Source organism: Triticum urartu, chromosome 3A (assembly GCF_056163025.1).
Source record: "Triticum urartu cultivar PI428250 chromosome 3A, HENAU_Tu73, whole genome shotgun sequence".
NCBI classification, from domain to species: domain Eukaryota; kingdom Viridiplantae; phylum Streptophyta; class Magnoliopsida; order Poales; family Poaceae; genus Triticum; species Triticum urartu.
The window spans coordinates 594695633-594710604 of record NC_141875.1 but is presented as its reverse complement, the minus strand read 5'-3'; positions in this window follow the sequence as shown (position 1 = coordinate 594710604).

The following is a 14972-nucleotide window of genomic DNA, read 5'->3' as shown; positions in this document are numbered from 1 at the left end:
TGCAAAACTTTTATAAAATATGCATAGTATTAAATTTTAATGAGATATGTATAATATGAAAATATAGGTCAAAGCATGATCAATTTGTAACTTGCCTGAGTCTTGAAGTTGATTCCCTACTTGTTATCGTCAGTCCTTTAATTTACGATATATCTAACGACGAAAGAAAATACTTCAACACACAAAAATTCAAATAAAGATTCAAATTAACAATACAAAGACATTCTTAGGATAATTATCATGTCGTGGCTATGGTTGATAAGAAGTTTCATTGGATGGGAATGTGTCATAGATTTTATTCTAGGGTGGGTCAAGTTGGTTCAAGGAAAGATCATGGTGTCAATATATAGAGTGATTGAGAGACATGTTTTGATAACCAAATTTCCATAAAGAAACTATTTAGAATATTAGACTTGTGGTCGACTATGAGAATGAAAGTTATGAGTTTAGGGAATTGAAACTAATAATTGACTAACTCCAAATTTGTGTGGTAGTAACATATGACCACAGAGATTTGTAAGGATCAATCTAAGAGCTTTATCTAAGCATAAAATTTAATTGGTCGAAGTTGTTAAATTATGAGTAAGGATGGTGTAGAGGCTAAAACATGAACTAAGCATGGTTAAAAAAAATAAGGTATGGGTCCTAACAGATAGGTATGGTTCTAATGGCCAATTTTTATATAATAAGCTTTTGGGTATGAATTAAAGATTAAAAGATATGGCAAAAATATTCAATTTACCATTTAAATCAAAACTAAATTTTAGTTTGCTCAAAATTGAAATTTTATAATTTCATAAGAAACTACAGGTTCCCACGAATGCGGAGATATCTTATTTGTCAAAATCGGACATACGGTTTGGGAGATACGAATTTCCAAAGTTTGGTATTATTGTGAAGATGCAATACGGGATTTAATAGGCTGCCACCAAGTGTCAAGTTGTGATTAGTGCATACCCTTTCATGTGTTAGCGTCGTGATTCCAGAGTTAACGATGGAAATAAAAGAAAGGAGAGAGCTTACCGGCGTGAGACTGCCAGCGAGGTAGAAGAAGACGGCCGCAGGTCAGGCGTCATCGGCGTCGTCGTTCTGGTGATCTCAGGCGAATATCCAATAGGAGAAGATGTGCAGGACGGTGAGGTAGAGACGTTGATGGCTGTGGAAAGCTTGTGCCCATCCTCTGGCACACATGTATGGTGGCCGGAGTGAAACAGAACGCCGGCGGATTTTGGGCGCGCTATGGCCGGAGGATCGACGGGAGAAGGTGGTCAGCGAGGTGCGTGAAAGATAGACAAAGAGAAAGGAATAAGCGGGGGTCCTGGGACTCACCGACGGCGATGAAGTCGAGTGCGGACAGGGGCTACGGTTTGGAACTCCGGCGAGGAATTTACAAAGATGAGGAGGGGGGTATGCTCCCGAAGGAGAGGGCTTCGAGCGAGGAGATTATGGACGGCGTCCTAGGCTTTTATAGAGGGTCAGGGGGAGGGTCAGACCGAGCTCCGTCGTGGTGTTAATGGCTGCAGTAAAAGCAGCAGTTTCCTCGAGCTCTAATGGCCATTAGGGGTGCCTTAAGGCGCACTACTGAGGGAAGGGGTCGTGGGAGGCGAGAGGAACCGATTCAGGAGGTCAACGGGTGCAGGGGAAGGGAAGGGAAGCGTTGGGCGCAGCCGCTGTACGCCATGGCGGCTCATGTGGGGTGAACGTGAGGAGGAAAAAGACCTCCTGTATGTGTACGTGAGGAGCTGGGCTGGTTGGGCCTAGCCCAATTAGTTTTAGGACTAATAAACTATATTTTGTGTGCGTGTGTGCAAGAAGTTTAATTATAACAGGAATTAAATGTTCGTGTTTACCTATTTATTATTTCAATTCTACGCACATTAAGTTCAGAATTCAATAAACTTATTTCGTGCACAAACTTATTTTAATAATGCATTACGGGCTTCATAATTTCCCCAACATATGTGTGAGGGTTTTATGAATACCCAAATGACTAACAAGAAATATTTAATATTTCCGAATAATAGTTTTGGAGAAGTCATTTATCTCCTCTCACATTTATTTTTATTTGAGTAATTTGGAAATATTTAAATGACACTAAAGCTTCAAATAAGACCCAATTCAAATGGAACTCCCAAAATTCAAATAACTTCAAATGAAATATTCATCCATCACATTTGAGAAAGTCAATTTTATTCTCACTCCATAAATTTGAAGGTGGTTCAAAATATTTTGAAAGAATCAAAAAGAGTTGAATGCCCTTTGAATCCTTAAATAAACTTCCCCAGCCATAGTTTTCTTTATTGGACAAAATTTTCATCCAACTTTTATAACATGGTTTGAAAAGTTTAAACAAGGTCCAAAAAGTTTTAATTTCCCTTGAACGCCATAGCAATTCATTCAAAAATATCTTATTATTAACATTCCAAAATTTGGAAAATTTTGGGATGTTACACTATTGCTTTGAACAATATAAAAGTCCAAATGTCCATGCTATAAAAAAAGAAATATGATATGACATGTTAGGTAGCATTCCACATCAAAAAATCTGTTTTTATCACTTACCTACTCGAGGATGAGTAGGAGTTAAGCTTGGGGATGCTGATATGTCTCCAACGTATCTATAATTTTTGATTGTTCCATGCTGTTATATTAGCAATCTTGGATGTTTTATAGTCATTTTATATCATTTTTTGGTACTAACCTATTGACATAGTGCCAGTTGTTGTTTTCTACATGTTTTTTACATCGCAGGAAATCAATACCAAACGGAGTCCAAATGCAATGAAACTTTACAGAGATTTTTTTGGACCAGAAGACACCTAATGGGCCAAGGCTACGCCTGGGGGGTCCTCCGAGGAGAGCACAACCCACCAGGGCATGCCAGGAGGCCCAGGCCCACCCTGGTGGGTTGTGTCCACCTCGGGTGCCCCCTGGACCGACTCTTTGCTCTATAAATACCCCAATATTCCAGAAACCCTAGGGGAGTCGACAAAAATTAATTCCAGCCACCGCAGAGTCCAGAACCACCAGATCCGATCTAGAGACCATCACGGAGGGGTTCACCACTTCCATTGGTGCCTCTCCGATGATGCATGAGTAGTTCTTTGTAGACCTTCGGGTCTGTAGTTAGTAGCTAGATGGCTTCCTCTCTCTCTTGTTTGATTCTCAATACAATGGTCTCTTGGAGATCCATATGATGTAAATCTTTTTGCGGTGTGTTTTTTGGGATCGGATGAACTTTGAGTTTATGATCAGATCTATCTTTTTATATCCATGAAAGTATTTGAGTTTCTTAGATCTATTTTATGCATGATTGCTTATAGCATCATATTTCTTCTACGATATTTGGGTTTTGTTTGGCCAACTTGATCTATTTATCTTGCAATGGGAACAGGTGCTTTGTAGTGGGTTCGATCTTACGGTGCTTGATCCCAGTGACAGAAGGGGAACCGACACATATGTATCGTTGCTACTAAGGATAAAACTGAAGGAAATATGCCCTAGAGGCAATGATAAAGTTATTATTTATTTCCTTATATCATGATAAATGTTTATTATTCATGCTAGAATTGTATTAACCGGAAACATAATACATGTGTGAATACATAGACAAACAGAGTGTCACCAGTATGCCTCTACTTGACTAGCTTGTTGATCAAAGATGGTTATGTTTCCTAACCATAGACATGAGTTTTCATTTGATTAACGGGATCACATCATTAGGAGAATGATGTGATTGACTTGACCCATTCCGTTAGCATAGCACTTGATCGTTTAGTTTGTTGGTATTGCTTTCTTCATAACTTATACATGTTCCTATGACTATGAGATTATGCAACTCCCGTTTACCGGAGGAACACTTTGTGTGCTACCAAACGTCACAACGTAACTGGGTGATTATAAAGGTGTTCTACAGGTGTCTCCGAAGGTACTTGTTGGGTTGGCGTATTTCAAGATTAGGATTTGTCACTCCGACTGTCGGAGAGGTATCTCTGGGCCCTCTCGGTAATGCACATCACTTAAGCCTTGCAATCATTGCAACTAATGAGTTAGTTGCGGTATGATGTATTACAGAACAAGTAAAGAGACTTGCCGGTAACGAGATTGAACTAGGTATGGGATACCGACGATCGAATCTCGGGCAAATAACATACTGATGACAAAGGGAACAACGTATGTTGTTTTGTGGTCTGACCGATAAAGATCTTCGTAGAATATGTGGGAGCCAATATGAGCATCCAGGTTCCGCTATTGGTTATTGACCGGAGACGTGTCTCGGTTATATCTACATTGTTCTCGAACCCGTAGGGTCTGTTGGGTTTCGTAGTAATTTCAAAAAAATTCCTACGCACACGCAAGATCATGGTGATGCATAGCAACGAGAGGGGGAGAGTGTGATCTACGTACCCTTGTAGATCGACAACGGAAGCGTTAACTAGGTTGATGTAGTCCTATGTCTCCACGGCCCGACCAATCAAGTACCGAAACTACGGCACCTCCGAGTTCTAGCACACGTTCAGCTCGATGACGATCCCCGGACTCCGATCCAGCAAAGTATCGGGGAAGAGTTCCGTCAGCACGACGGCATGGTGACGATCTTGATGTACTACCGTCGCAGGGCTTCGCCTAAGCACCGCTGCAATATTATCAAGGGCTATGGTGGAAGGGGCACCGCACACGGCTAAGAATATGATCACGTGGATCAAATTGTGTCTCTAGGGGGTGCCTCTACCTCCGTATATAAAGGTTCAAGGGAGGGGGGCCGGCCGGCCAGGAGAGGCGCGCCAGGAGGAGTCCTACTCCCTCTGGGAGTAGGACTCCCCCCCTTTCCTAGTTGGAATAGGATTCGTGGGGTGGGAAAAGAGAGAGAGAGAGAGAGAGAGAGAGAGAGAGAAGGAGGGGGCGCCGGCCCCCTCTCTCCTTGTCCTATTCGGACTAGGGGTGGAGGGGCGCGCGGCCCAGCCCTGGCTGCCTCTTCTCTTCTTCCACTAAGGCCCACTAAGGCCCATATACCTCCCGGGGGGTTCCGGTAACCTCCCGGTATTCCGGTAAAATCCTGATTTCACCCGGAACACTTCCGATATCCAAACATAGGCTTCCAATATATCAATCTTTATGTCTCGACCATTTCGAGACTCCTCGTCATGTCCGTGATCACATCCGGGACTCCGAACAACCTTTGGTACATCAAAATGCATAAACTCATAATATAACTGTCATCGTAACCTTAAGCGTGCGGACCCTACGGGTTCGAGAACAATGTAGACATGACCGAGACACGTCTCCGGTCAATAACCAATAGCGGAACCTGGATGCTCATATTGGCTCCTACATATTCTACGAAGATCTTTTATCGGTCAGACCGCATAACAACATATGTTGTTCCCTTTGTCATCGGTATGTTACTTGCCCGAGATTCGATCGTCGGTATCCCATACCTAGTTCAATCTCGTTACCGGCAAGTCTCTTTACTTGTTCTGTAATACATCATACCGCAACTAACTCATTAGTTGCAATGATTGCAAGGCTTAAGTGATGTGCATTACCGAGAGGGCCCAGAGATACCTCTCCGACAATCGGAGTGACAAATCCTAATCTCGAAATACGCCAACCCAACATGTACCTTTGGAGACACCTGTAGAGCTCCTTTATAATCACCCAGTTACGTTATGACGTTTGGTAGCACACAAAGTGTTCCTCTGGCAAACGGGAGTTGCATAATCTCATAGTCATAGGAACATGTATAAGTCATGAAGAAAGCAATAGCAACATACTAAACGATCGGGTGCTAAGCTAATGGAATGGGTCATGTCAATCAGATCATTCAACTAATGATGTGATCCCGTTAATCAAATAACAACTCTTTGTCCATGGTTAGGAAACATAACCATCTTTGATTAACGAGCTAGTCAAGTAGAGGCATACTGGTGACACTCTGTTTGTCTATGTATTCACACATGTATTATGTTTCCGGTTAATACAATTCTAGCATGAATAATAAAATTTTGTCATGATATAAGGAAATAAATAATAACTTTATTATTGCCTCTAGGGCATATTTCCTTCAGGGTCCGCACGCACGCTTAAGGTTTCGATGACAGTTATATTATGAGTTTATGAGTTTTGATGTAACGACGGAGTTCGGAGTCCCGGATGAGATCGGGGACATGACGAGGAGTCTCGAAATGGTCGAGACATAAAGATCGATATATTGGACAACTATATTCGGACATCCGAAAGGTTCCGAGTGATTCGGGTATTTTTCGGAGTACCGGAGAGTTATGGGAATTCGCCGGGGAGTATATGGGCCTTATTGGGCCATGCGGGAATAGAGGAGAGAGGCCAAAAGGAAGGAGGCGCGCGCCCCCCTCTGGTCCGAATTGGACATGGGGTTGAGCCCACTTTTCCTTGTTCCTCTCCCCCTCTTTTCTTCTCTCCTACTCCAACAAGGGAAGGAGGAGTCCTACTCCCGATGGGAGTAGGACTCCCCCGTTGGCGTGCCCTCCTCCTAGGCCGGCCACCTCTCCCCTTGCTCCTTTATATACAGGGGCAGGGGGCACCTCTATACACACAAGTTGATCAGTTGATCTCTCCCAGCCGTGTGCGGTGCCCCCCTCCACCATATTCCACCTCGGTCATATCGTAGCGGTGCTTAGGCGAAGCCCTGTGTCGGTAGCAACATCATCACCGTCACCACGCCGTCGTGCTGACGGAACTCTCCCGTGAAGCTCTACTGGATCGGAGTTCGCGGGACGTCATCGAGCTGAACTCGGAGGTGCCGTGCGTTCGGTACTTGGATCTGTCGGATCGTGAAGACGTACGACTACATCAACCGTGTTGTGCTAACGCTTCCGCTTTCGGTCTACGAGGGTACGTGGACAACACTCTCCCCTCTCGTTGCTATGCATCACCATGATCTTGCGTGTGCATAGGATTTTTTTGAAATTACTACGTTCCCCAACAAAAACGATGGGGTCTATCTCTACATAGATAGATCTTGTCTACATCATGTCATCGTTCTTATTGCATTACTCCGTTTCTCCATGAACTTAATACACTAGATGCATGCTGGAGAGCGGTCAATGTGTGGAGTAATAGTAGTAGATGCAGGCAGGAGTCGGTATACTAATCTTGGACGTGATGCCTATATAATGATCATTGCATGGATATCGTCATGATTATTTAAAGTTCTATCAATTGACCAACAATAATTTATTTACCCACCGTTTGCTATTTTTCTCAAGAGAAGCCACTAGTGAAACCTACGGCCCCCGGGTCTCTTTCTCATATTATTTGCATTTGCGATCTATTTTCCTTTTCTTTTATTTTCAGATCTATCAAACCAAAAATCCAAAAATACCTTGCAGAAATTTATTTTATTTGGTGTTCGATCTATCAATATTTACAATGTTCTCCCGTCCACGTGCCAATTTCTGGCGAAGTTACCCGAAAGGGATTGACAACCCCTTTAACACGTCGGGTTGCGAGTATTTGTTATTTATGTGCAGGGGCTGTTTACGTTGTGTTGCTTGTTCTCCTACTGGTTCGATAGCCTTGGTTTCATATCTGAGGGAAATACCTACTGCCGCTATGCTGCATCATCCCTTCCTCTTTGGGGAAATACCGACGTAGCTTCAAGCGACATCACAACCCCAACTACAACTTTGGATATCCACCAGGCCAATGCTCGTAGACCAACATAGGCCAAAAACCTAAGCTTGGGGGAGTATGTATTTCTCACCGACATTATATTCATGTTCACACACTCATTTCAGTTGGCGGTGCTCATACTTTTTCATTGTATTATCCATGTTAGTTTATTTATTTTTCTCGCTTTCTTCTTGTGTGTTTGATTAACCTTAAGAGAAAAACCAAAAAAATAGTTGTAGCTAGTTTACCGTTTATGCATGCTTAGTTGTTGTAACACCCCGGATGTAACTTTCCCAATTTGTACTCCAACTCTTGCCATTTCCGGCGTTAAGTTATATTTATTTCTCGGGTTCAGGTCTTTGTCTCTGTGTGTTGTTTTCGTTGTCATGCATCTCATATCATGTCATCATGTGCATTGCATTTGCATACGTGTTCATCTCATGCATTCGAGCATTTTCCCCGTTGTCCGTTTTGCATTCTGGCGCTTCGTTCTCCTCCGGTGGTCATTTCTAGCTTTCTTTCGTGTGTGGGGATTAAACATTTCCGGATTGGACCAAGACTTGCCAAGCGGCCTTGGTTTACTACCGGTAGACCGCCTGTCAAGTTTCGTATCGTTTGGACTTCGTTTGATACTCCAATGGTTAACCGAGGGTCTGAAAAGGCCTCGTGTGTGTTGCAGCCCAACACCCCTCCAATTTGGCCCAAAACCCACCAAACTCTGCTCCATGTCCTAGAGCGTTCGATCACGATCGCGTGGCCAAAAACCGCACCTCGTTTGGACTCTCCTAGCTCCACTTATGCCTATAAATACACCCCCCTTCGTTTCGGATCTCTCTCTCCCCGAAACCCTAGCTAAAAAAACAGATCCCCGCCACCGACGGACACGTCCGCCGCCGCCTTCATCCAACCGGGTCGCGCCAAGTGGCGCCGCCACCTTCCACCGCCGCCGGGCCCGAAGGCCCAGGGCAGGCCCTCCGCCGCTCCCGCCTGGGCCGACCTCGCCCGCACTCCGCCGCCATCTCCTCCGCGCCGCCCACCGCCCGCTCCGCCGGCCGCGCCGCCCGCCGCCCGCGAGCCGCCCGCCGCGGACGCCGCCCGCCGCCACCGGCCGCCCCAGCCTCGCCTCGCCTCACCGGCCCCGGCCTCTCCCCTCCATCTCCGGCCACCACGCCATTTCCGGCGACCTCAAGCTACAGCAACTCCGGCGGCCTCGGTTCCCGTGCGATCTGGATCTAGATCCAAAAATATCCCGAACGGTTGACTTTTCCCTCCGAACCCTAATTTTTTATGCCTACTTTGACCATCCGTATCTCCACATCCGTAGCTCCATTTTCGACGTATTGTATATCAAAATGTTCGCCTCGATGAGTACATCATTTCATTCCATTGCATCATTTTCATTTGAGTACATCTTGACGCCCAAAATGCTGTTAGAAGGAGGCTTCGTGAGTTAATTGTCAAATCTGCTAGTTCATCTTAGACTTTTGTCATTTTTGCCATGATTATTGTGTGCATGCTATGCCTGTGAGTCCTTCATATGTTTTGTTAAGGATTTTGTCTTCTTTCCAGAGGTGCAACCCATGCATTTTTAGGATGTGTGTGGTGACTTGTGCAAGCTTGCAAAGTGAGGCACCCGGGAAATCTGTTTTCAGAGACTTAGTTGTTTTCACTAAGTCTGGGATTATTCAGTTCATGATGCCATATGTTCAGCTTGTTTCCTAGTGATCCGTGCCTCTTTTAAGGATGATCAGTAAAGGATTTTTGTTAATCATGTTATGCTCTATCCATCCATATCTTTGTTTGAAATTATGGAGCACCCTAGCTTGAGTCAATCGAGCTCTACTTTTGCTTCATTGTGAATCTAGGCAGATCGTCAACTCGTTTGCGATTTAGCCGGCGTTGTTATAGTTGATCCGTGCATGATATGTCATTGTTCTTGCCATGTCTAGATAGCATTTTATGCCTTCTTAATGGATGTATGCTTGCCTTGCCATGACTTGCACCGTAGTGAGTGCATCGAGCTCGTTTACATGCCTTCGTGAGTTATATTTCAGCATGTCTCAGTTTTCACTAAGTCTGAAAACTGATTATGTTTTTGCTATGTTCGTGTGCCCGTTAGTATATTTTGTGAACCCTTTTGGCCCCAGGTCACTCTGGGTCTTCTGTTAGGCTTGTTGAGTAGCTCCATGCCATGTTCTTACTTGTCTTAATCAGGTCATGTATCATGTTGTTTTTCTGCTCCGAAGAGGGCTTCGTGATCTGAAATTTCAGACAAGTGTTAATTTCACTAAGTCTGGAATCTGTTTTGCATTTGCGTTTTTGCCATGCTTGTTTGAACCTCATATTGGATGATTTGGCCGTAGCTCACTGCTAGTCTTTTGTTAAGAATCTTGTGTGCATCCCTGCCATGTATTTTGTTGTCATGTTTGGTGGCTGTAGCATGTTCATCTCATTGCTTTTAGATGCCTACTTGCTGTAAATCGCAGACCGGTGTCATTTTTGAATCGCTTGCCGTTTCCAAACCGTAACTCCGATTCCGGCGTTCTTTATATCGTTTTCAAGCGATTTCATCTCATCTTTCCAGTGGCACCCTTGGAATTCCAACTTGAGGCCAGGTCCATGCATTTCCTGTCATATCTTGCATTTTGCATCCCGCATCGCATCCCGCATAGCATATCATCATTTCATCATATTGCTTGGTCTTGCACATGGTTGATTGTATCCTTGTTGCTTGTTTGTCTTGTTGGGTAGAGCTGGGAGACGAGTTCGCCACCGAGTTGCCCGTTGAGTTTGCTTGTGAGGATCCAGTCAACTCTGACAACTGTGCAGGTGAGATGATCATACCCTCGAAATCACTACTATCTTTGCTATGCTATTTTGCTCGCTCTTGCTATGCCACTGCTACGATGCCTACCATTTGCTTTTCAGCCTCCCAATTTCCATGTCAAACCTCTAACCCACCTTGTCCTAGCAAACCGTTGATTGGCTATGTTACCGCTTCGCTCAGCCCCTCTTATAGCGTTGCTAGTTGCAGGTGAAGATTGGAGGCCGTTCCTTGGTGGAACATCATTTATTTACTTGTTGGGATATCATTATATTGCTATGTTATCTTAATGCATCTATATACTTGGTAAAGGGTGGAAGGCTCGGCCTCTCGCCTAGTGTTTTGTTCCACTCTTGCCGCCCTAGTTTCCGTCATATCGGTGTTATGTTCCCGGATTTTGCGTTCCTTACGCGGTTGGGTTATAATGGGAACCCCTTGATATTTCGCCTTGATTAAAGCTTTTCCAACAATGCCAAACCTTGGTTTTACCATTTGCCACCTAGCCTTTTCTTTCCCTTGGGTTCTGCAGACTCAAGGGTCATCTTATTTTAACCCCCCCGGGCCAGTGCTCCTCTGAGTGTTGGTCCAAACCGTCAGCCGCCGGTGGCTACCAGGGGCAACTCTGGGCTGGCCTACCGGAAGTTTAGACAATCTGAGTGTGCCCTGAGAAAGAGATATGTGCAGCTCCTATCGGGATTTGTCGGCACATTCGGGCGGTGTTGCTGGTCTTGTTTTAACCTGTCGAAGTGTCTTGTTGTACCGGGATGCCGAGTCTGATCGGTGTGTCTCGGGTGGAGGTCTATTCCTTCGTTGACCATGAGAGCTTGTCATGGGCTAAGTTGGGACTCCCCTGCAGGGTTTGAACTTTCGAAAGCCGTGCCCGCGGTTATGGGCAGATGGGAATTTGTTAATGTCTGGTTGTAGATAACTTGAACCTTAATTAATTAAAACGAATCAACTGAGTGTGTTACCATGATGGCCCCTTTCCGACGGAGTCCGGGAAGTGGACACGGTGTTGGAGTTATGCTTGCGCAGGTTGTTCCTCTAGATTCTCGCTCGCGCCTTGCCTCCTCTTCTCGCTCTCTTTTGCGAATAAGTTAGCCACCATATAAGCTAGTCGCTTGCTGCAGCTCCACATATATTTGCCTTACCCTTCCTATAAGCTTAAATAGTCTTGATCACGAGGGTGCGAGATTGCTGAGTCCCTGTGGCTCACAGATACTATAACTCCAGATACAGGTTCAGGTGATTCCGCTCCAGGTGACGAGTACGAGCTCAAGTGGGAGTTCGACGAAGACTCTCAGCGTTACTACGTGTCTTTTCCTGATGATCAGTAGTGGTGCCTAGTAGGGGTTCGATTCAGGGCCTTGTCGCATGTTGTGTTCTTTTCTATTTTGGCGCCGTAGTCGGGCCATGAGTGTTTGAATGATGGATGTTATTTATGTACTCTGATGTGACGTGGCGAGTGTAAGCCAACTATGTATCTCCCCCTTTTATTATATATTATATGGGATGTTGTAATGATTGCCTGACTTGCGACATTGCTTTCAATGCGGTTATGTCTCTAAGTCGTGCCTTGACACGTGGGAGCTATAGCCGCATCAAGGGCGTTACAGTTGTAGTATTAAAATAAAACCCAAAAAGATTTCTCGTTCTTCTTTTGCTTGTTGGGAGCTTTCCCGTGTAAATAGTTTTTCTCATTCTTGTTTCTCTTTCTTCAGAAAAACAAAAACTCCAAAAATATTTCAGCTTGTTTCTTTGAAATTCTTTTCTTTTCTTTGGGGGTCGAGAGGAGAAGACCACGATGAAAATGTTGAGTAGCTCTCATATGCAGTACTGTTGATCTAACAAAGAGCCCATATTACCTTGTCTTCTCCTTTGAATAAATGTTGCAGATTCCAGCTTAGTACGATGCACATGCACTATTATTATTATCCACATCATTCGGTCATGCAAGTGAAAGGTAATAATGACGATATCTCTACTCCTAATGGAGCAGTTGGTAGTCTCGTTTCCAGGTTTTTTTCCGTCTCACCTCCCATGGTTTTTTTGGTACCTCCTCCCACCTTCGCTGGTTTTTTTTCGTAGATTTTTTCCATCCCTTCCCCCCACTCCTCGGTTTATTTTCGCGTCACCCTTTGACATAACGAAAGAAATCTGAACAGATCAGAACTTTCCATACTGGCGCAAGTTATGTAGTAATGTAAAAGCAATCACGAACAATCTCTAAAGATCAAATGTAAATCAATTAACCTTACCTTAAATCACTCAATCACATTAATTAGAAAACAAATAATTGATTCTCAGAAAACTCGCTCAATCACATTAACCTTACCTTAACTCACGGATGGTAATCAATCTCCAAACAAAGGAAACAATACATCGAGGGAGCTGTAAATAAACTCCCTTTCTTATGACATGTATATGATCTTCCCTTCCCTCTCCATTGTCGAGCATTCTTGATTCTCGAGGCCGATGCTTGGGCTGCGTCACTGGATCGCGGCGGTGCCGGAGAACGAGGACGGCGAGGCCGGGTGCCGCAGCCGGTGAAGGGGGCGAAGAAGGGCGGCTTCTCTGGCCCTGGCCGTGGCCCTAGGAGTTGGTGCAGTGGAACCGGCACTTGAAGGACCCGGCGTGGGTGGCCGGCGCGCAGACGCACTTGGAAGCGGGCCCGTGGCACACGCCGGACGGCACCGACGCTGACCCATGCCACCTCCTCCGCGTATTCTTGGAGCTGTGGCTGGCCGATTTACATGAAATTAATTCCCTCAGTTGTGGTGGCAAATATAATACACATAATCCATATTGTTATGCACTAGCGTGTGTGTGAAATAGATGGATTATGGTCCCGTACCCAATATGATGGATATATGTGTGTGTTAGAGAGAGAGAGGGAGAGGGAGGGAGAGAGTGTGTGTGTGAGGATTTGATGGTAAAAAAGGTCGCCAATGTCACTTGATGTGTATGTGAATATGGAGTTGTGGCTGGCCGATTTACATGAAATTAATTCCCTCAGTTGTGGGCAAATATAATACACATAATCCATATTGTTATGCACTAGCATGTGTGTGTGTGTGAAATAGATCGATTATGGTCCCGTACCCAATAAGATGGATATGTGTGTGTGTTAGAGAGAGAGGGAGAGGGGAAGAGAGAGTGAGGAAGAGGGAGGGAGAGAGTGTGTGTGTAAGTGAGGATTTGATGGTAAAAAGGGTCGCCAATGTCACTTGATATGTATGAGAATATTAATATTGAACTCTTAAAGTTAATGTGGCCCCGTTGCAACGCACGACCGTTCTTCTAGTATGATGAAATGATTGAGATGAGGAAAAGCCGGTATGAACTCATCCTATCTTGTTTTTGTAAATATGATTAGTTCATCGTTCCTGATTCAGCCTATTATGAATGAGACATGTTTGCAATGACAATCAGAGATTGCAGTTACTCATGCCATGCTTAATTAACTAGGAGTTTATAATGGTTTATCTTGCGCGCCAACATGTTATTAAAATGGTTGTGATGTAGTATGATAGGATGGTATCCTGCTTTGAATGATTTGAGTGGCTTGACTTGGCACATGTTCACACATGTAGTTGAAACAAAACCAACATAGCCTCCATGATATTTATGTTCATGGTGATTTATATCCTACTCATGCTTGCACTCAATGTTGGTTAATCTCAATGCATGTTTATGACTGTTGTCACTCTCTAGTTGGTCACTTCCTAGTCTTTTTCTAGCCTTCACTTGTACTAAGCGGGAATACTGCTTGTGCGTCCACTTCCATAAACCCAAAGTTGTTCCATATGAGTCCACCACACCTTCCTATATGCAGTATTTACCTACCGTTCCAAGTAAATTTGCATGTGCCAAACTCTAAACCTTCAAATAATAATCTATTTTGTATGCTCAAATCGCTCATATACCAACTAGGGTTGTCAATATATTCCATGCTAGGTGGGTTATTCTCACGATGAGTGGACTCCGCTCATCATTCACGAGAAAATGGCTGGTAACCGGGATGCCCAGTCCCTTGCTCAAAGCAAATCAAATCAAAATAATTGCAAACAAAACTCCCCCGGGATTGTTGTTAGTTGGATGGTACTCGTTGTTTTAGACCAGCCGTGGAGTGTGCTTGTTGGTGGTGGGGGAGTATAAACTTTACCATTTTGTTTCGGAACCGCCTATAATGTATGTAGCATGGAAGATATCAAGATCTCTTAGTTGTTATGTTGATAATGAAAGCATACCGCTCAAAATATTATTCCTCTCTATTTCAAAACTCGAGCTCTGGCACCTCTGCAAATCCCTGCTTCCCTCTATGAAGGTCCTATCTATTTACTTTTATTTGCCGAGTCATCATCCTCTTAGAGAAGGCACCAGTTAGAGAGGACCACTATCATTTGTATGCATTGTTATTAATTTACATTGAGTATGACTATGACTGGAACTCTTTTACCATGAATTACAGTGTCTAGTCGGTCCTTGATCTTCAGGG